Source organism: Eriocheir sinensis, chromosome 6, assembly GCF_024679095.1.
Source record: "Eriocheir sinensis breed Jianghai 21 chromosome 6, ASM2467909v1, whole genome shotgun sequence".
Classification (NCBI taxonomy): domain Eukaryota; kingdom Metazoa; phylum Arthropoda; class Malacostraca; order Decapoda; family Varunidae; genus Eriocheir; species Eriocheir sinensis.
The window spans coordinates 16883301-16906397 of record NC_066514.1 but is presented as its reverse complement, the minus strand read 5'-3'; the positions used below and the strand labels follow the sequence as shown (position 1 = coordinate 16906397).

General features: G+C 43.0%; 1 long non-coding RNA gene across 1 annotated transcript in view; it reads right to left on the bottom strand.

Moving 5' to 3' along the window:
* LOC126989648 (uncharacterized) overlaps positions 1-13445 on the bottom strand; it is a 61093-nt gene extending 47648 nt beyond the window's left edge. The window contains exon 1 of the long non-coding RNA XR_007743547.1: positions 13393-13445. This is a non-coding gene — a long non-coding RNA (uncharacterized LOC126989648). The remainder of the gene's footprint in view (positions 1-13392) is intronic.
* Positions 13446-23097: the final 9652 nt, after the last annotated feature.

The following is a 23097-nucleotide window of genomic DNA, read 5'->3' as shown; positions in this document are numbered from 1 at the left end:
TTCATTTATATTGCTTGCGTCCTCGCCTCCTTTTATTTTTCGTCTTGAGTTTTCGCTTTTCCTTTCCCTTTATTTGTATCGTTCCTTTTGTTTCCATTTCATTTCATTTAATTTGGTTTTGTCTTTATATCCCAACGTGACCTGGCATAGCGGAGGGTCATTACGAGGAGGAGGAGGAGGAGGAGGCTCAGGAGGAGGATGCGGCCTTAATTAATGGTATTTACCGTGATGTTCCCTGGACTGGTTGTGGTGGTGGTGGTGGTGGTGGTGAGGGTGGCTGATGGAGGTTGGTGGTTGGGGTGATGTAAATGGAAGGCGGAAGAGGAGAGGGATGAGAGGGAAGGGAAGAGGGAGAGAGGAATAAAGGAAGATAATATAGAAGAGGAAGTTGAATTTGGATATATGAGGGAGTGTGACTTTTATCCGCGTTGTTTTCTTTGTTTATCTTTGTCTGTTTCCTTTGATGTAAAAATGTAAAACTATAAAAAACAGGGGAAATAAATAAAAGGGAGTGTTTGATTTTCATGGTAAGCAGAAGCCAACAACTCAACATTTAAGAGAAGACAAACAACAAAACCTAACTCACAATTACAAAAGGGAAGTGAAAACTCTAAAACAATAAACAAGCGGCGGAGTAAACACAAACTTTTAAACCACGAGTCAAGCAAACCTTTCTCGTACTAACAAAAACAGGCTAGACTCCCCTTTAACTCTCCACTTGTATAACTTTCCTTTGCCCCTGAAACACCTGCCGCTGCCCAGGTAACTAATTCGTCAGGTGTGTCTGTGTCTCTTCCTCGTTAGGGTTTAGGAGAGAGACGAGAGAGAGAGAGAGAGAGAGAGGAATAGACAGATAGGAACGAGAGGGAAAGGAGAGAAAGGATGAATTAGGGTAGGAGATGAGGGAAGAGGAATAATGGGTAGAGAGGATAGTAATGGGAGAAAAGAGAAGAGAGTGGAGAGAAAGAGATAGTAATAGGAGAAGGAAAAAAAGTGTATGAGAGAGGAGAAAGGGAGAGTGAAATAGGGAAAGAAAAGGAGAATAAAAGAAGAGAATGCATGGAAAAAGTACGCAAAAGAGAGAAGTGAAAAGAGGAAAAAAAGATAAGCTCTAAGAAAACTACGGTTAGGAGAGAAGAAAAATAAGGAAAAGGGAGGAGAGAAAAAGAGAGGGTGGAGAGAGAGAAGGGAAAAAATAATAAGGGAAAGCATGGGAGGAAAACGGAATCAGGTTAAATTATTGAAGAGTTGGGAGAGAGAGGGAGAGGAATGACGAAAGGACAAGGTGAAAGCTAGAAGAGATGACAGAAAAAAAAAACAATATTAGGCAGTGGATAATTACATAGAGAAGAGAAAAGGAAAAAGATAATACATGAGAGGAAAACGGAAACAAGTGAAATGATAAAAGGGTAGGGAGAGAGAGAGAGAGGGAGAGGAGTGACGAAAGGACAGGGAGAAGGCAACTCAATTAAATGTCGATGATTAAAGCGTCCAGCCGCCGTGACGAGCTACCTGCGGGCCCGTCCCGCCCTGCCCTACCTGTGCGCGCGGGAAATAATGGAGTAATTAGTGTGAGGCCGTGGATTTGTGATAGACTTGCGGCTGACGTGACAAAAAAGGAGACTAATAGAATGGTGTTTTGCTATTGTGTATGTGTGTGTGTAAGGGGGTATGAGAGAGAGAGAGAGAGAGAGAGAGAGAGAGAAAGAGAGAGAGAGAGCGATGATGGTGATATGGTGTGTGTGTGTGTGTGTTTCGTTACCCTGTCTGTCTGTCTGTCTGTCCTTCTCTCTATCTGTCAGTCTGTCAAGGTTCGTGTGCTTGTTTGTGTGCGTGCGTGCGTGCGTGGCTTAAAACATTGTGTTTGTTCGGCTCTTAATGTATGCATGGGAATTTCCGCTCTAGTGTCTCGCATCAGTGTGGCGGTGTTGGTGTGTTTTTAGTGTGTGTGTGTGTGTGTGTGTGTGTGTGTGTGTGTGTGTGTGTGAATGGGTAACTTTTACTCATCTTTTAATTCTTCGTTATTTTCCTCTCTCTCTCTCTCTCTCTCTCTCTCTCTCTCTCTCTCTCTCTCTCTCTCACCACCACCATACATACACACACGTCATAATCGAGTCCCATACATAGCGACTCGTATAATTGGTTCCCCGCCTCTGAAAGGAGTCCCCGGGCCGGCCTCGCGCGCGGCAAAGCTTTGTTAATGAATTGCTGTTTTCTGTCATCGCTTTTGTCCCGGGCAGAGTTTGAAGTGACGCCTGATGATTGGCGGGGCTCGATTTGGTTGGGTTGTTTAGATGCTTTCTCTCTGTTTACTTGTTTTGTGTTCATTTCGTTATCTATCTTTGTTTTCCTGTTCTCTGTTTACCTATTACGTGTTCATTTACTTCCCTACCTTTGTTTTCCTGTTCTCTGTTTACCTATTCCGTGTTCATTACCTTTCCTACCTCTGGCTGGGATTGATTTCCTTGATTGCTTCCTTTCTATCTATCTACCTATTCCGCCTTTATTTCCTTTCCTACCTTTGACGGGGCTTGACTTGGTTGGATATTTCACTTCTCTCCGTCTACCTATTCCGTTTTTCTTCCCTTCCCTATCAACTCAATTTGCCTCCCTGTCTTGCCTTTTCCCATATATACCTTCTCTTCCTTCACCTACTACCTCTGCCTAATTCAAAGACATTCTAGTTCTTAATATTTCCTGAGTCTCCTCTTGCAGACTCCTTATGTTCTTATGTTATCTCATACTTACACACTTTATTTCCGACTAATTCTGCGTGATTCATAGACAGCCCAGTTCTTAATATTACCTGGGTAGCTTGTTACATAGATTGATGGATATATAGATAGATGGAAAGAGATGTTTGTCACTACTGTTTGGTTCTAGTGTAATGTTGTTCCGGTGAGGGGCTGGTCCTGTATCAGAGTGAGGTGTTTGGCGGCCTCTACCTCCCCGAGCCAATTCACGCTTTCCCTCCTCCTGCCATTCCTCCCCCCTTCCTCCCTTTCATAGATAAGATAAACAAGTTGACTCGATTAAAGTAGTAAAGATAGCGATAGTGGTAGTAATCTTTATCATGCCCACACATACACAGTTAGATAACCATATATGACTAAACACACACACACACACAAACACACACACACACACACACACACACACACACACACACACAACCTTCCCCTTTATAAATCCGTGGTCGGTCGGTAAAACTCGCGTCGTTTACATATTTTGAAAAGTCTCGATGGATTTTTCTTGAGTAGTATTTGCATAAACGTTAACTGCTGTTTGGTGGCCGGAAACACCCACTTCCGACGCACCCATCGACCCGAGAGCCCGTTCAAAGAGTGGAGATACTGTGGGATGATTTGACTTGCGTATTGGACTGACCGCAACGACATAATCAAGCATTCTCAGAGGCTTTCGGTTATCACAATTAATATTTCCCAAGCCCACAAAGGAGATTAGTCGGGTTTTAACATCGTAGTGTAGGTGTCTTATCACACTACCATCAGGGTCATAAAACTACCCTTAGAACACAGCCTCTACGAAAACCTTAGCCAGTGTGGGTAACCCTGAAATGTTTAGGAAAATGGATCTTAGACTGAAGTGAGGCGTGTGGATTCTTCTTTTAATAAGCCAACAGTGAGGAATGTGAGGTATGTTTTAAAGGATGTGAAGTAGTTTGCAATTTTGGTTGGAGAGATTTCTTGATACACGTATAACTAAACTGCATTGAAGTGTGTAAAAAAATAAAAAAGGGTTCTGAGAGAGGTGTCAAATACTGTTATCAATATCGGTGAGAGAGGTATCTTGATTCTGCCCTTTACAGACACTCGATCTTCCAGTAATATTGTGAGACCTAGTTATTATATGATTTTGCCTTTTTTACATTTAATAGTTCCCCATTTAATGTGTATACTCAATTATTTTGTAAGCTGCACCTTCTACATATTTAGGTACTAAGATACAAAATTCCCCTCGTCATATTTTTACCATTAGCATCCTGTTTTGGAGTTCTTTGTAATGTTCCTACTTTATATATATCTCCTTTTTACTCCTCCGTGTTATCCTCCATAGATTGTTTTAATGTAATTTGGCTCCTTTTTGAGCGTTAATATGCAAAGGCCGGGAAGTTCAAGGCATCATATAGTACTTTTTCATTCCAAGTTAGTCTTTTCATCCTTTGGTCGTCCCCTCGCCCGCCTCCTTCTCCCTCCTTTTCACTTTTATTTTTCCTCTTTCCATTTTTGTAGACGGAGGAGAGGGAGGAAGTTTTAGTCATTCAGATCCTGCTCCAATTTTTTCTGTCCATCCGATTTTTTTTCTCTTCTTGGAATATCTCTCTCTCTCTCTCTCTCTCTCTCTCTCTCTCTCTCTCTCTCTCTCTCTCTCTCTCTCTCTCTCTCTCTCTCTCTCTCTCTCTCTCTCTCTCTCTCTCTCTCTCTCTCTCTCTCTCTCTCTCTCATATATCATTTTTCTCACCTCGTTCTTTCCTTCCTTTCATCGTCATCTCATATTTTAAGTTCGTCGTAAAGTGTTTCAAATTTTTGCTCACTAAGTTTACGGCGGAACGTTCTTTTGCGCGTGTTTTGGGTGCTATAAACCTCGCCCAAGCGTACGATAACTCACCAATCCACGCCAGTATCGGAGGCGTTTTCTTTCCTTCTATTAGAGTCCACCGCATCCCATCCGTCACGCTCTTCTCTCCTCTTCTTGTTCACAGCGTCTCCTTCTCCTCCTTCTCCTCTTCCTCCTCTTCTTATATACAGGCTCTCTTTCTCCTCCTTCTCCTTCTCCTCTTCCTTCTCTTCTCAGTTTCCTTTCTAACATCCTCAGTATGTCACTTTCCATCAGTTTGCATCTCGTTCCTTACTCTTAATTTCCTTGCCTTTTGTCTCTTGCTTCCTTTCCTTCTCTTTGTGTTTTCATATTTGCTCTCTTACATCTCTCTCTTCTTATTCACACTCTCCCTCCCTCCCTCTCTCTCTCTTCAAGCCTTTGGATTTTCTTTTATTTTTTAACAAGTTTGAATTCACACTCTTTTTGCCTATTGTTCTTTGTTGTCCTCCATCCCCTTATATTTCTCAGTTTCTTCCTGACATCCGCATTACATAAATTTTTGTTATGTTTTGTCCTATCCCTCACGCCCTTCTTGTATGTGGTGCCAGTCTTGAGCACCACCAAACTTATCTATCTTTTATTTCACCTAATTTTTCGTTTTGCTTATTATATCGTTTTGTTTATTTATTTCTCCATCGGATTATGGCTCTGAAGGAATAGATTTGTCCCCCTTCCTTCCCCTTCCTCCCTCTTCCTCCCTTAACTCTTTCGGTAGTCTGAGGGAAGGTCTTTTATATACCACTATTCTGCTACTTCCTTCTTAAGTTCAATGCATCTCTTATCTTTTACCATCACCACCACGTCACGTCTTAGCTCTTGCCCAATCCATCTAAGCCTCTCAGATATCAAGTGAATCATCTGTATTCAGGATGTCTCTTACCACTCCTTTTTAGCTCTGCGTATCTGTATTCTAGATGTCTTCACGTTCACTTCCTTCTTTAGGTTTGTTTAGGTTTTGTTTCTTTGTTTAGGATGTCTTAACTTATCATTCTCTTCTTTATCTCTATTTTTTGATATTGTAACACCACCAACCTGTTTCTTCATAACCATCGATTCATCCGCCTAAGCAATTATGAGTTAGGATTGGTATATCATAATGTTTTTTTCTCTTTTTCTCCTTCCCCTTTCCCTTTCTCCATTCTGAAGTCATCCGCTTCTTTAAAATCTCTCCTTGCACGACGTACGACTCACTACTTAACATGCGCCGACCGTCAAGATGTCTTTTTCTCCTCCCCCTTTCCCTTTCTCCATCCTTAACTCATCCGCCTCTCAGTAACCTCTCCTTGCACCAAATATGAGCCTTTTCTTAACATACGCTATCCGTCCATGTCTCTAAAGGGAAGTAAAGCCTCAGTGACCCTCAAGAGACCAACGCAACTTCTTTCACCTCACGTACATGCTTTTAATTGGCCCAAACTCTAAGGTCCCCGCATCCCAAGTTCGTGAAAAGCCCGACACGCCGCTCCTTTTAATGTCTTATATTGAAGTAAAATGAACCAGGGTACAAATTTAATGTTCTCCCAGTCGATAAGATTCACGTAGAGGTCTCTGAGAGCACGTTTAGGGGCTGCAAGGTTTCCGGGGATAAGTGGAGTTCTGTTATTATTATTACTTTTATTATTTAGTAGTAGTAGTAGTAGTAGTAGTAGTTGTAGTAGTAGTAGCAGTGGTAGTAGTACTTTAATTCAGTATGTTCTATTCTGTTTTCACTCACATTTTCCCTTTTTCAGCTTTGATTGTTAATTGGAGTCGTTTTAAAGGATCTATGTTTTGGGGAGCAACAGTTTTTCATCTTCTTCCTTTACTCTTTCAATGTTCGTTGTTTGATCGTTGATTGGAGTATTTGTAAGTCAGGTCCATTCTTTATGAAATACGGAGAGAGCAATTGAATGCTTTGTGGTCTCTTTGCTTGAATGTTGTTTTACGATAAAACGCTATTCGCTCACTCACTGTTAATGGTTTTGTAGTAAATAGAAGTAAGTTTTCAGGCAGGTCAAACGCCTCAATACATTTTTTTACTGAATGACCTGTACGAAATTTATGAGAATGTATTGAAGGGAAGTTAAATATTCTACGGGATGAATAGGGAAGAGAGTAACTGAATGGCTGACGAGTTTGAGTCCCTGTCATGGGGTGGATGGTCAGTGTGTGTGTGTGTGTGTGTGTGTGTGTGTGTGTGTGTGTGTACGCGGGAGTAGTGTAATTAAGTGTTGTTTGTTGTACGTGGGGGGATGTGATAGGCGCACACACACACTCCAATACTCTTCCATCTGTCCTCCCTTCATGAAAACGGCGCATGAGAGAGAGAGAGAGACAAGGTTACAAATGCTTTCAGTGCTTGACATTTATCTTATGCAAGTGTCTGGAGGCGCAAGGGATAGAGTTCGCGGCGGGATATATATATAGTGTGTGTGTGTGTGTGTGTGTGTGTGTGGATGAAGCGCATAAATTCTCAAGTTTGGAAGACGAGGCGAAAATATTTTGGTGTGTCGACGTGGGCTGAAGTGTTTGTGTGTATGTGTGTTTGTGGGTTGGTGTTTGTTTTTGTGATTGGTGTTTTTCTTAACCTTGGAGACCTGATTATTATGTGTGTGTTGTTGATGTGTGCTAATGTGTGTGTTTGTGTGTGTGTGTGTGTGTGTAAGTGTGTGTGTTTGTGGTTATCTTGTTCTTAATAAACCTCGATCCGATGATAATGTTGAGGTGTCGCCATGCGTGTGTGTTTGTGTTTGAATGTTTGTTTCTGTGTGTTTGTGGCTTGGGTCGTATTCTTCTTTATTAAACCTCTAAGACACAATCAACGTAACTGACTCCTTGTGGTGGAAAGTTTAATAATACTTGTTCTGGTTTATGGTCATCGTGCTTTGTGTCTGCTTTTCTTAACTACTTCTTTGTCTCTACACACACACACACACACACACACACACACACACACACACACACACACACACACATATCGTATTCCTGCCAGTATTCAACAACTACATACTGCATTCTACTTCATATTCCGTACACTCTCATGCACTAATTCATTTTCTTTGACGCACACGCACGAACACAGACGTAAACAGACACTCGCACTTGGTTTCTCCTCCTGCACTTACCCACTCTTCCTCCCTCTTTCCCTTCCCCACTATCCCTCTATTCACGTCTCCCTTCCTCCCTCTTCCTTTCTCTTTCTTTCTGTCGTTTCCAGATTGGCAGAAACAAACATACACACGCAGTCTCTCTCTCTCTCTCTCTCTCTCTCTCTCTCTCTCTCTCTCTCTCTCTCTCTCTCTCTCTCTCTCTCTCTCTCTCTCTCTCTCTCTCTCTCTCTCTCTCTCTCTCTCTCTCTCTTACCCACTCTCCATCCCTCTGCTAACCTAAACTAACCTAACCTAACCCAACCCTAATCTAACTTAACATAACCTATCCTAACCTAACCTAACCTATCCTAATCTAACCTTACATCGCCTAATCTGACCTAACTTAACCTAACCTCCCTTTTCCCACTCTCCTTCCCTCTATCACTCTCTCCCTCGCAATACTCCTCTATCTCTCCTTCCCTTCCTTTCTCTTCCATTCGGTCCCTCCCACACATATACAAACATTCAATTCCTCTCTCCCACGTCCCCCTTTCCCTCCCTCCTTCCCATCCTCTTCCTTTCTCTTCCTCCGTCCCTCCCACACGCCCACTCACTTAACGAACACGAGAAGCATTGATTGGATTATCCTCACTGTGTACAGACGTGTGTGTGTGTGTGTGTGTGTGTGTGTGTGTGTGTGTGTGTGTGTGTGTGAGGGGTTTGTAGTGTGTTGTTTGTGGGTCGATGGTGTTTATGTAGAGAGAGAGAGAGAGAGAGAAGGGGGGGGGGGATTGGTTAAGGTCTGATATGGCTACGTCCCCCTTCTCTCTCTCTCTCTCTCTCTCTCTCTCTCTCTCTCTCTCTCTCTCTCTCTCTCTCTCTCTCTCAAGGTCCCGCCCAGCAAGAAAGTTCAATCATTGTTTTGTCGCCTCCAAGAATTTGCTTTTTTTCCTTTCTTTCCGTCGCCTTATTATGGCCGAGAGGAGCAGAGGAAGGTCACGATTCTTTTATATATATTTTTTTTTCTATTTCCCGCTGTTTTATTTCGCGTCGTAAAATTTCTTTGATTTATTCGTGAAATACCTAAATGCATTCTTTTTTCACCCACGAATTCATCTTGCCCTTTGCTAACAATATTTTCTTTTGCTTACTCTTTTTACTTTTTACGTTTACTAAAATTTCCGTTTCTTACTTAAGTTTGCATTTGCTCACTATAATTCCCTTGTGCTCACCAGATTTTCCTTTTGCTCATTGTAATTTGCTTTTGCTAGTTAACCATATCTTCCGTTTGCTCACTATATTTTCCTTTTGCTAACTATAATTTCCTTTTACTCACTATATTTTCCTTTTGCTCACTATATTTTCCTTTTGCTAACTATATTTTCCCTTTGCTCACTATATTTTCCTTTTGCTCATTGTAATCTGCTTTTGCTAACCATATTTTCCTTTTTCTCACTATAGTTTCCTGTTGCTTACTATTTTACCTTCTGCTTACCGTATTTTCTCTTTCATTCACATTATAATTCTTTGGCTTTTTTATGTGTGTGTAATTATATTTGTGTGTGTCTGTATTTTTAATTTTGTATCATCATATTCTTAAACTTATTCACAAAATCCCTAAATGCATTCTTCTCACATTCATACATTTATCGTTCTCTCCACTTTTCTTCTATTTCCTTCTCTTCCTTTTACTATGTTCATTTTTCCTTGTCCTTTCATTCTTTTTGCTTCCTTTTCCTTGTCGTATTTTTTCCTTCCAGTCACATTGTAATTATTTTTATGGTCACGACTTTTTCCTTGCCTTTCCTTTTATCTCCTTCCCTGTCCTTTACTTTCTTTTATATCTTTTGCTTCGTGTGTATGTTTCTTTGTATATATATGTGTGTGTATGTCTGTTTACGAATGTCTGTATGAGTCTATGGCTGTTTATTTTTCTAATGTTTCCTTATCGCATTCTGGTATCGTTTTCTTGACCTCTATTTATTGTTAGAGGGTCATACATTTTTTTCACTAGCATATAAAAATTGACTAGGAGAGGGCAGGCAGATGGCTTACACAGAGAGTGGCTTATTCACAAACCTCCCTCCCTCCCCGTCCATAAATCTCCCTAACCTCCTTTTTTTGTGGGTCTCCCTTTGTTGTTATCGGTGCTAGATGGCTCGCTCACTTTTTTTTTTATCTATGCTCTAGATGCTTCAGTTGTGTGTGTGTGTGTGTGTGTGTGTGTGTGTGTGTGTGTGTGTGTGTGTGTGTGTGTGTGTGTGTGTATTTGGGGGGGGGGTAATTGTTATGTTCGGTTTATAGAGTCTACCCCTTGAATTTAGGTTTTCTATTAACGTTTCAGGAAAATCGATGCGTAAATTATGCGTATGTGTTTCTGTAGTGCAGCGTTTGTAGGCAATTACGATGCCATTACCTTAAAAGCCCCTAGTTTTTATTATTTGGGTTGTATTTTTTCGTTTTCTTAATGGGGCGATATCCTTTCAAACTGCTTCTCTACTCATAGGTCTTAATATCTGGAGGGAAGTTCCGTATTCTCAAACATTTCGGAGCTTCCACACACACTCAGGCTGTCGTAGAGTTTGTGTTAGTATTTCCATTGGTAGTTTTATGTGCCTAGTGATAGTTTGACAAGTCTTCTGCACCATGAACGTGAAAAACACTCATGAGAACCCGACTAATCTTCTTTGTGGTCGCTGAAAATGTTTGTTGTGAGAGCCGAGAAAGTCTGAAAATATGCTCCCCTGTCCCTTGCTCCAGACTAAGAGAAAGTACTGCCCTCAACTTACAAACTGTTTTAAACGTTCACAGGTGTCCCTCGAGCCTTAAGAAAGTACATACACTCACCCCGCCCCTTTCTCCTCCACCCCCCAAAGCGCGAAGTTATAGATCCCCGGGGAAGCTTCCAAGAATGCCTCCAAAAATGTGAAGTAATCTTTTTACATAAGTGTTCAGCATGAATTTCAAAGAATGGACAAGCATAACTAAGTGAAGAGATGAAGAAAGAATCTGTGGGGAAGCTTACTAGAAATCCCCACAAGATATTAAGTCATTCGTATGGGTAGATTTTCAGCTTGTGTCAAAGTAAAAGTAGATAAATAACCTATTAAAGAGATGAAATTAGAAGCTTTGCCAGAGCAGTATGCAATATGCAAGCAACAGTCATTTAATGTGTATATTATAATTTACATGTGTATGTATGACTGTACGTGTGGCGACACCCGGTCGATATTGCACAACAGGATGTCTTACAACACGTCGTGCTTTTGGCCGTGGGAAGCTGTGATGAACTGACACTAGGATCAGCAAATGCTGACTTTCATCAGCCAAAAGCACGACGTGTTGTTAGACATCCTGTTGTGCGACACCGACCGGGTGTCGCCACACGTTCAGTCATACATACACATGTACATTATAATAAACACATTACATCTTTTTTATTTTCGCCACACGTACAGTCATACATACGCATGTACATTATAATATGCACATTACTGGCAATATAAAGAAATATAGATGACGTTTGAAAAGACCTTTATCTCGCAGGGAACTAGTGATGGCTAATGCCGTTAATGGTAATGAATGAATGATGATGATTAAATGTCTTGTAGTTAAAAAAATCCAGTCAACAGGTGTATTCATTGTTCACGATTAGGCCGCAGTTAACGGACGGGTGATAGATGACGCCACCAACACAACTGCGACGTGTTATAGATTAGGAGGTATTTAGCAAACGCAGCGAAACTCAGAGAAGCTGTCACATAACTTTCGCTGTACGTTCTATACATTTGTTTTCTTTAGTTTATTCTTGTTTACTTTCTTTATCATATTCTCTTTGCGTTTGTTTCGCATATATTCTTCTTTATTTCTGTTCATCTTACTAGCCTGTATCTTCAGTTCATTTGTTGCTTCTGTAAATTTCCAGATAACAATTAACTAAAACGTGTAAAATAACAAAGGTATGGAATCACTTCATTTATTTTCTTTGTTCATTATTTTCTTCATATGTTTGTTTCGTTGATATTCTTCTTTATTTTATTTCATCTTCCAGCGTCTGTCTTCAGTCCATTTGTACCGCTTTAAATTTCCAGGAATGCGGTCACTTAACATTGTTTTTTTTTATTATTTTCTTCACTTGTTTGTTTCGTTTATACTCTTCTTTATTACAGCTCATCTTGCCATCGTCTATCTTCACTCCATTTGCTACTGCTTTAGATTTCCAGGTAACGAAAGAACAAAGGAATGCGGTCACTTAATATAGTTTCTTTTTTATTGTTTTCTTCACTTGTTTGCATCGTTTATACTCTTTTTTTTTATATTAACTCATCTTCCATCGGCTATCTTCAGTCCAGTTGTTAGTCCTTTAGATTTCCAGGCAACGGACGAATGCAAAAGAACAAAGGAATGCGTTCACTTAATATAGTTTCTTTTTTATTGTTTTCTTCACTTGTTTGTTTCGTTTATACTCTTCTTTATTTCACTTCATCTTGCCATCGTTTATCTTCAGTCCAATTGTTACTGCTTTAGATTTCCAGGTAACTGCCAGGTGCAACAAAGACATGCGGTCACTTCATATAGTTTCCTCGTATTTGCGGTCAATACTTTTCCTTCTTTTTTTTTCTGCTGCCAGCGCCCTCTTTCACTCCATGTGTTGCTAGGTAGCCGCACAGTACCGAACACCACCACCACCACCACCACCATCACCACCACCACCTCCACTACCTTCTCCTCCTCTTGTATCTCAAATTACTCTGTTTCCATTCACACTCCACACTTGTTTTCCTATATGCACACTTTTCTGTTACTTTCCTTCCTTTCTTTATTTCCTCCTCGTTTTCATAATCTTTCAAAGTGACGTATAATGGGTTCCCTTCTTGCCCTTTTGTTTCATTTGGTTTCATTGTTAACTTTTCTTTGTTGTCACGTGGCCCGGCTTCGTCAATTTCCCTTTGATGTTTCTTTTAGTTTTCTTACACACTTTCAAATCAAGCTTTTTCATTCTTGTTTCGGTAGTGCATTAGGAAGATAGCATTTGTTTTATTTTCCTTTTTTTGGTTTTCCTCACGTTATTTTCTTCCCACATTAATCAGTTCATGTCTAGTTTCTTTTCGTTTCCTTAAAGCTCTTCTTGATTTTCCAGGGAGAATGAATACATGGTCCTGTGTCTTCCTATTCCCTTCCACATTTCATCACATTCCAACGTGTTCTCACCCTCCTTACCCTGCTCTCTCTCTCTCTCTCTCTCTCTCTCTCTCTCTCTCTCTCTCTCTCTCTCTCTCTCTCTCTCTCTCTCTCTCTCTCACACACACACACACACACACACACACACACGCCCAGCCGCGCGCACGCCTATACGCACATTCGCATACACGCCCCTTTACCGAACACGCGGATGGGTGAAGTACGCCAGCATCCCTTGGCAACACGAGGGGCGGCGCGGCGTACACACACACACACACACACACACACACACACACACACACACACACAGAGGGAGGGAGGGAGACACAGGTGAAGTAAGCGTGGAAAGTCTCCCTGGAATCATCAAAATCACCGAAGAGTCGCACACGCTTCACTTTTGTTCTTTCATATTCTTTACTTCCTTCCTCTTTGCCACGCACCGAGGCCTATGCGCTCCTAGGCCTACACACACCTGCGGGACACCTGTTGCCCGCCGCCGCACGTGCCCGAGGTAACAACAAACCCGTCTTATCAGCACGCACCCACGCTGGCTACTGCCTACCTCACCATACACCGCGTGACGTCACCCCAACCACCACCACCAACACGACCATCTCATGAGAATCGATGCCAACTACTCACTAACACGGCCTCGCATTCTCTCATCTCCTCCTCCCTCTCCTCCTCCTTCTCTCCCTATACACCGACCCTCCTCACACCCTCACGCCGCCCACATGAAGGAAGCGGAGACTGAGGCGTGCAACGGGAAAATAGTCGAGGTTTTAGCGTCCAGCCGCCCATGGCAAGACTAGGCGAGGCAAGGACGGCTGTGATTGGTCGGCTCGGCTCAGCATCCCCAGTCTGGCCTTGATTCGGGGACTGGGAGAGAGCGTGGCGGAGGCTGCGAGCACGTGGTTTGGTATGGCGGCCTTCTCTCCCCTCTCTTTCCTCTCTCCTTCCCTCCTCTCTCCCTCAGAGGATTACACTGCCCTCCCCTCCCTCAACCATTTCTCCCCCCTCTCTCTGTCTCCATCTCCCATTTCTCTCCCTTCCCTCCCTCTTCTCTTGGTCTCACTCTCCCCTCAAGTCCATACCACCAGCCCCCATCTCCCCCTCTCTCTCCCTTCTCTCCCCTCTTTTTCTCTGTCTCTCCCTCCCTTTTCGATGTCTCTCCCCCCTAAAGTCTACACCTCCCGCCCCCCTCCTACTCTCCCTCTTCCTTCTCCCTCTCCCTCTCCCTTTCTCCTTCCTCCTTTGTTGTCAATGGAGAGCTGTTGAAGGAAGTAGAGGAAGACTGATAAAGGGCGTGCAGCCTCTCCCCTTCTCCCTTCTTTCCCTCTCTCTCCCTCTCCCGTCTCCTCCCTTTCCTCTACCCTCACCCTTACCCCTTATCACTTCCCTCTCCTCCCTATGGCTCCCTTCTCTCCCTCCTCTCCCCTCTTCCCGCCCCCTCTTCTCTCCCTCATTTCCCTCCGGCATTCCTCAACCCTATCCACGTTTCTTTCTCTCCACGGCCTATCAACAGGTTTCTTTTTCTCTTTATCTTGGAGAGAGAGAGAGCGAGAGAGAGAGCATCACAACAGACACAAAATAAATCGAATCGAAGGAGGAGGAGAAGGAGGAAGAGGTGGAGGAGGAAGAGGAGGAATTTAAAGACAAGTAAGGGGAACGGGAGATGAAGGGGGACTACCGGGGGAGTACTTAATAGAAGGGAAGCTTTGAGGGAAGAAGGGAAGGGAGGAGGAGAGGAACAAAGGGAGGGGAGGAGAAGGGAAGGAACAAAGGGAAGACAATCCAAGAGAAGGGAAAGGAAGGGAAACAAAAGGAAGTGATGCGAAGTGAAGGAATAAGAAATGTAATCAGAGAGAGAGAGAGAGAGAGAGGGTTCAACTCCATTTTGTCTGACATTTTTGAAGTTATGCGTTGCTGATTTTGTCCTTTTTTTCTGTGTGTGTGTGTGTGTGTGTGTGTGTGTGTGTGTGTGTGTGTAATTTGCTGTCCTAAGTTTTTATTAAATTTGCTGATATTGCAATAATGACTACATACGATCTCTCTCTCTCTCTCTCTCTCTCTCTCTCTCTCTCTCTCTCTCTCTCTCTCTCTCTCTCTCTCTCTCTCTCTCTCTCTCTCTCTCTCTCTCCCCCATCGTGCAATCGCTTGATGGGAAGGTGACATACGAGTTTAATTAAATTTGTTTATTCTCACTATAAAAAATAATACATTCAGTCAATTTCTATACATCTTTATATGCTAGGCCACTTCCCTCCCTCTTCACTATCCTTTTCATCCCTTTCCTTCATCATCTACACCCCTTCGTCTTCCCTTCATCTTCCCCTCTACACGTTTATCCTTTTCTCGTTTCTTTCCATCCTTATCAAATCAACTTTGGCATTTTTTTCCCCATAATTCACAGCCTCCATTCCTTCCTCGTCTGTACATTCCTTCATCTTCCTCTCTCCCTGTTTATCCTTTTGTCCTTCCTCGCCATTCTTCCCAAATCAACTATCGCATCTTTTCCGCATAATTGACAGCCCCCATTCCTTTCTCGTTTCTATATTCCATTATCCACAACGTAACTCTTCCCCCTTTGTCTTCCCCTCTCTCTATCTATCCCTTTGTCCTTCCTCGCCATCCTCTTCATTCCAGCACACACATTTTTTTCCGCATAATTCTCCGTTTCCATTCCTACCTCGTTTCTATATTTCACTTTCCACGACAACTAGTTTCTATTTATCTTCCCCAATCCCCGTTTTTTCACTTTGTCTTTATTTCCATCTCTTTCGGTTCTTCTATCGCATCTTTTTTTTTTCTCATAATTCATTGTTTTCCTTCCTTCCTCATCTCTACATTCCATTTTCCACGACGTAATCCCTTATTTCATCATCCTACACTCTCTCTCTCTCTCTCTCTCTCTCTCTCTCTCTCTCTCTCTCTCTCTCTCTCTCTCTCTCTCTCTCTCTCTCTCTCTCTCTCTCCTGATTCGTCATTCCTTTTTTTTCTATCCTTGTTTACATTTCTTGCGCTACTTCCTTTTCTTCTTCTCCTTCCTTCATGTTTTCCCTGCCTCCATTCCCCTCTCTTCCCTCTCTCTCTATCTATCTATCTCTTTCTCTATGCTTTGAGGGGAGAAGAAGGAAGGGGAGAAGGGGAGGAACAAAGAAGAAACAAATGAAAGAGAGGGAAAAGGATGGAAAAGAAAAGGAAGTGATGCATAGGGAAGGAAGAAGAAATGTAATCAGAGAGAGAGAGAGAAAATCCCATCCATTCCCTCCCTCCCTTCCTCCTCCTTACTTCATAATCATCTCCGCTAAACCGAGTCATCCCGCCCCATCCCATTCCTGTCTCCTCGCCGCCTCCTCTGTATTACATCCATGGACCCGTTTTCTGTGGAGGTCGGCCAAGGGAAGGGAGGGGGAGGTAAGAGGGGATGGAGGAGGGGTAGCAGTATTTTAAGGGGCGGCTCAACTAGACTGCTGCGGAGGGAGAAAATTCGGTAGTGAGCGTTTGTCATTGTACTCATTTGAGGCTCCAGGCGGTCTGTTGCGCGCGGATAAAAGCTGTGAGGTTCTTTATGCTCTTCCCCCCCGCCCCGCCCCCCTGCTGGTTTGTGCAATATGGCGATTCAGGGTGAGTTAGATGTGTGTGTGTGGAGGCAGTGGAATTATTATTATTATTATTATTATTATTATTTATATTATTGCTGCTTTTTTTACTCCTCCCTTTCATCTTCCTACTTCTCCTCCTCGTTCTTCTACTCCGCCTCCTTTTAATTTTGTGTTATTATTATTGTCATCGTTTCTACCATTGCTGTTTTTTCACCCTTCTTCTTTCTTTGCCGCCTCCTTCTCGTGGGTCTTTTCTTCTCCCTCCATTTCTTTCTCTTCGTCCTCTTCTTCCTCCTCTTCGAATTACTCATCTTGCTTCTCCTCTTATTCCGCCTCCTACTAACACTAATACCACCACAGACAACAACATTTAAGCTAATAATACTGTTAATAATAAAACATTAAGATAAGCAGTTAAATATAATGAAAATCACAAGTATAGAAAACATTCCCCATAATTTACCTCACTGTACGCCTTTCAAACCCCCCAAAAGTGAAACAAAAAAATAATAAATAACGGAGCCGAAAAAATATTAAGCCAACCAGTAAAATATTGAAATTCACAAGTAAACAAAACATTCGGGAAACAAAAACCTAACAAAAATATAGAACAAGCAGAAAAAAATGAAATAAAAATGGAAAACATAAATAAAAAAGGGAAACGCCGCCGCCTGATCCTCGCCTCCCTTTCATCATCAATTAAGCACTTATTCAACACATTACCTCCATCGACGCTCCCTTCCCCTCGTCCCCCTCTCCCTTTTTTCATTCATCTGCCTCCCCATTACTCGCCCTCCCGCTTGAACGAGGACAAACACCCGCCGCCCCTCACTTCCTTCCCCTGTGTGCGTGTGTGTGTGTGTGTGTGTGTGTGTGTGTGTGTGTGTGTGTGTGTGTGTGTGTGTGTGTGTGTGTTTGGAAAGCTTTTGTTAATGTATGAATGTGTTTTAATGTTCCAAGTGTGTGTGTGTGTGTGTGTGTGTGTGTGTGTGTGTGTGTGTGTGTGTGTGTGTTTGAAAAACTTTTGTGTCTATATTAATATGTTTTTCTTTGTTTTTATATTTGTGCGTGATACTACTCCCCATATATTTGTGTTTCTTTTTATGAATTATGGATTTCTATTTGACTCCAAGATATTTTGCATGTGTCTAACTGATTATTTCTTTTTGGGGGTCTTGTATATCCTATGTCTAGATATCTGCAATGTATTATTTTTCATGTTCTTTCCCTTCCTTTTTTGTCCCTGTGTGTTTATGTCACCTCCAGAAGCCAGACGGGCACTTGATACAGCCTGTTGCTGGTTCGATCAATATTTTAACCGGCTCTGTGATTCTAAGGGTCCCATCAAAGGTCGTATGAGTGATGATGCCATTACTCAAGGAGGGGAAGAGAGAGAGATGTACGGCATACGACGAAGAGAAGGTGTAAGGAATATGAGAAATAGAGGTGTAGGGCATATGGTAAGTCCAAGCGATATGAAGACGGCACAATCAACATTTTAACTGTCTTTGTGGTTCTAGGAGTCACAGCTAAGGGCGTTTGAATAGTGCTATTGCTCAAGGAGAGAAAGGGAAGGTGTAGAGCATATGACAAAGAATAACGTGTAGGGCATATGACAAATAGAGAGGTGTATGGCATATGATAAGTCCAAGCGATGTGAAGCAGTACGGTGATGGTTTACAGCGAGTCCGGAGTAACGTGTGGATCCGAGTGTCAATACTGATGGACTGAAATGAATCGAAAACTGGAGGCCCGAATGAAACTTATAATTTATTGTGTCGGTGATGCATGAAGCGTATTTCCGGGTGAAGTATGAGAGGTATTTGCCATTAATATTATGAAAAGTATTGACTGCCTGAGTTTGGGATGATACATATATTTTTTTATGAGTTTTGCTGTGAAATGAGTTTGCTGGTTAAGGTACGAAAAATATGTATTAGTAAGGTCTTTTTATTTATTAAGGGAGTATACCGTATAGTTGCGCTTGGCGTCAGTGCTCATTTCTGTAGCATTAGGTCAACGTGAGACGGAAAAAGAATAGAGATAAAAAAGGAAGAGAAAAAGCATAATGTGGAAGGAGAATAATTAGAGGAATCCATTGGTACGATACGAGATATTTATTAGAAAGGTTGAAACTGTATCATTATTATTTCAATAAGTACTTGGTATAAAAAAAAATATATTAGTAAAGTTTGAAAGTTTTTTATTTTTTGTATAGAGAAAATCGCATTAACAGGAGAACAGCCGAGAGGAATTCAGTGTTACCGAAGGAGACAGTAATTAGAAAGGTTGAAAATGTGTTCGTAAGTAATATTTCAAAAGTACTTATCGATTTGAAAATCCTCTCCCCTCCTCCCCTCACCCTTACTCCTACCCTATATTTCTTTATATTAGTAGTAATCATAATAGTTTCATTTTGCCAGTTCGAGAAAGAGAACAAAAAAAGAACGACAAGCAATCACGCCAAAATAATTTCGACCTCATACCTATAGGCGTGTGAACGGCACGCTTGTGCACAGCCTACACGAACAGAAGGCCCAGTCACTCTCGCTGTATAGATCCACACACGTAGGTCGATATCTATCTGACGGAGGTGATGATGGAGTTCCCAAATTACTCCACTATACTCCTCATACTGTACGCGGCGTGGCGAAGCAGCACAGGCAGACAGTTCATCATGTACCCGGTGAAGGCCACGGATGAGCTAGTCGATCAAGGAAGCCGGAGAAGCTTCTTAAGGATGTCGTTATGACCAACACAAAGACAGTTCATGGAGGCAGCCCTATACCGTGACCACAGCGAGTTGCTGTTGAGAGAGTAGCAGAGGATCCTGGATGATTCCAATATCACCTCCGTGCTGCAGAAGGAGAACTTCCTCAGCAGCGTGTTGCCGATGACTGTGAGCTTGGTGGTCATCTTCTTGATGTAATCATCATCAGTCCTTTCCCTGTTGATGACATGCCCCAGGTATGTGAATCTATCCACAAATGTAAGGGCACTCACAATGAGCCACGCTGATGTCTGGTAGTCCACCCTGGAGTGTGGCGGCTGCACTACAATGCACTCTGTCTTGATGGTGTTGTAGACAATATCGTGCATGGCAGCACACGCCTGACATACTCAACAAGGTCGTGCAGAGCCTCCACTGTGGGTGCCGGCAGTACCATGACATCAGCATACTCAAGGAGTTGATTCACTTATCAAGTAAGTGGCAGCCTGAGCCTGTGTTACGCAGAGCGACAGTGAGATCATTTGTGTAGACGTTGTACAGGTAGGGAGACAGGATCCCTCCCTGGCGAATACCACTGGCTATCTTAAATGGCAGCGAAGTGGAAGCTCCCCATTTTACAGCAAATTACTGGATAGTGTACCAGTACATTTGTATCCAGAAGTTCCCCTTACAAGCAGTTTATTAAGGGAAGAGTCCGCCGTGAAAATATGAAAATAATTTTTAAAAAATACGAAATATAGTTATATGGTCTATGGTAACTCCTTATCATTCGGCTTTCGAATGGTAGATTTTTTTTTCAGTCAGACATAAATTTAAATGCCAATAACGAGGAGAAAAATTGAAATGGCTACTGCGTGGGCGTGGCACGCTGACTGCGGCGAATTAGCTGGCATGCCAAGTATGGAATAAATGTTGGAAAATCAAAAATGCAGCAATCTTCCTGGTGAAGTTTATAACCCATGTAAAAGTTTTGGAACACAGTTATGGATATGAAAAGTGCAACCTGCTCACAAAAACGTTTGGAACAAATGAATACATAGAAAAAGGATTAGATATGAGAGAAAAGAGAAAAAAATACACCGAAGAAGACAATAAAGAAGAAGAAGAAGACAGAAAAAGGAATTCCAACCGATAGCTATGCACCTGGAGAGTACTGATCGAACCTTGCAACAATGAGGGGCGTGGCGCGCCCTGACACCCCTGCCTTTGAGCGATTAATACCCTTATAAGGGGGAGAAGAGGTGCCTGATCCTTTTATGCACTCTGATATGTGATTACTGATCCCATAAAATTCATATGAAAGTAGCATTGACAGTATAGTACCTTCACTGGCCCGAAGAACTTTACCAAATTTAATCGCGTTTTTCTCAAAACTAGTACAAATGAACATAACATTTTTTTTTGCTTTTACTTTTTGCACGATTTTCATAAACCTTCAGGACATACAAGATCATATACCGTAGTAAATTTTGTCAAGATGTCCTTTTGAAAAACGACATAGTTTCGATATATGGGAAAAGTTTCCAAAAATAATTTCAAAAATCATTTTTTTTTACAGATCGACAAAAACAGTTTTCAAAAAAACATCTTAACAAATTGTTAAAATAACAATGAATTATCAAATGTGCATGTCACAAGCAAGTCAGTAAAAAAAATGGCTGAGAAAAGATTATACAAAATTTTCACAAAAACAACGAAAAATATTTTCGTAATTTTTCATTTCATCTGATCAGCTTGAAATTTTCATATGATAACAAAGGTACTAATATATACGACATACAAATTATTCATGACCATAGATGCAATTTTAATCCACGGCGGACTCTTCCCTTAAACAGCTTCCATTAGTTCACTCTGTCAAAGGCCTTGCTGGCGTCAAGAAAGCAATGGTAGACAGGTGAGCCCCTGGAGGTGTAGTACTCAATGATATTCTTCAACGTCCACACACACATCTCAGTGCCGTGCCCATTCTTGTTGTAATTGAACTGATTGTCCAGCGTGTTCAGGTAGGCCTCTAAGCGTTGCAGCACTGCCTTCTCAATGAATGTTGACAAGGCAGTCGCAATGGCAATGTGCCTATAGTTGCTAGAGAGAGCAGGGTTTTGTACCTTGCTCTTTAGAAAGGAGCTGCCTTGTACAGGCCTACCGGCCTCTTGCAGACTCCTACGTTCTTATGTTCTTATGTACTATTTGCACTGCCAAGACCTGAGAGGAAATGTATCGATGGCAGATTAAGGCATTGATAAAGAGGCAGAGCCAAGAGACCAGGCTAGAAGGCGCATACTTGAAGGCGCCAGAGAGAAGCCCATTAAAGGCCTCACTGTTGGAGAGCTCCCGCAGTATCTCCCTCAGCTCACTGTGGTCCACACTGCGAAAGCCCTCTAGCGTCACCCAGTGCAACTTACTCCGGAGGGCCCTCTTACTCTCCACGTCTGCCATACAGTTCAGGGTACCCTCGAAGTGGTCCCTCCACATAGTGGCAATATATTCCTCCTCCACGGCCCCAATCACACGTAGGGGGAACGTGTGAGAGTCCGGGGAAGGCCTCTTAGGCCTCGCCAGAAGCCGGCTGTGTCACCGCCAGCCAGCTGGCAGCCAGCGCTTGAGGTCATAGCTCCTCCTCATGAGCCCTGCACCACCGGAGTCAGAGCTTGAATCTGGCCCTGGTGCGCCTTATCCTCTCCGCAAGGAAGGACTTCCATGCGCCTTCCGCGCCGCCTCATTCCAGCCAGGAATCTGCCTCCATCTCCCGCTGCACGTGCCAAATTCTGTCTCACCAGCACGCATCATGCACTCCACCAACGACTGATGCAGCCTATCGATGGTGTCATGATGCCCGCTGACAAGACAAGTACTCTGGAAGCAATATAACCTGACAGGATCAATGGCAATGTCTCTCAGCAACTTTGGCACCACCCGACCATACTCCTCTCTTTTCCTTGTGTCCCGAAAATCCCACTTAACCCTTGTCACCCTATCCTGCCTGACCTGTGTCAAGGCAGGAAGCCCATTAATTTTTGGCCCAAATTAGAGGGGAAAATGGTCAGAGGAGACACTGTCGTATAGTAGTGTGCACTCATCCCAAGCACTGTGCAGACATGGTGATAGCACAGCATGGTCCAGCCAGTTGCGAGAGAGGCACCCCATATTGACGTGAGTGTAGCTAGTCGGAGGGAGCGTCCTCACATCGACTATCACCATGTCCCGCTCCTCACACATGTGTTGTAGGTCACTGAAGAAGGGGGTGCCAGGAGCAGCATTGAAGTCCCCCAACAGACAGATATGCTGCTCCTGGGCGCTGTCCACCAACGAGACAAGTGTTCCTAAACACATTGCTTGGTCATCCCTGTTCTCCCTGATGTTGGTAGGGAGATACACATTCACCAGGAGGAGGGGGAGCCTGTCATCCTTGTAAGTAATGCCCAGGACTCGGGGGTCCTGACCACCACGCACCCGGATGTGTTTACTGAGGCTCTTATGCCACAGAAAGGTGACCACCTCGTAAGGTCTCCCCCTCCTCAGAACCTGAGTGTCGTCCACGGCTGTCGTAGAGAACAACACAAAGTCCTTGTGGAAGGTGTTTGGCCTGTGCAGTTCATCCCCGGACACCCAAAGGTGTGACGGTCTAGGACTCTCCACTCGCCCTAACAGTGCTATGTCAGCGTGACGTGGTGAGTGTTGAAGGGCTGTGACAGTCTAGGGCTCTCCACTCGCCCTAACAGTGCTCTGTCAGCGTGACGTGGTGAGTGTTGAAGGGCTGTGGTAGTCTAGGGCTCTCCACTCGCCCTAACAGTGCTCTGTCAGCGTGACGTGGTGAGTGTTGAAGAGCTGTGATAGTCTAGGAGTCTCCACTCACCCTAACAGTGGTCTGTCAGCGTGAGGTGGTGAGTGT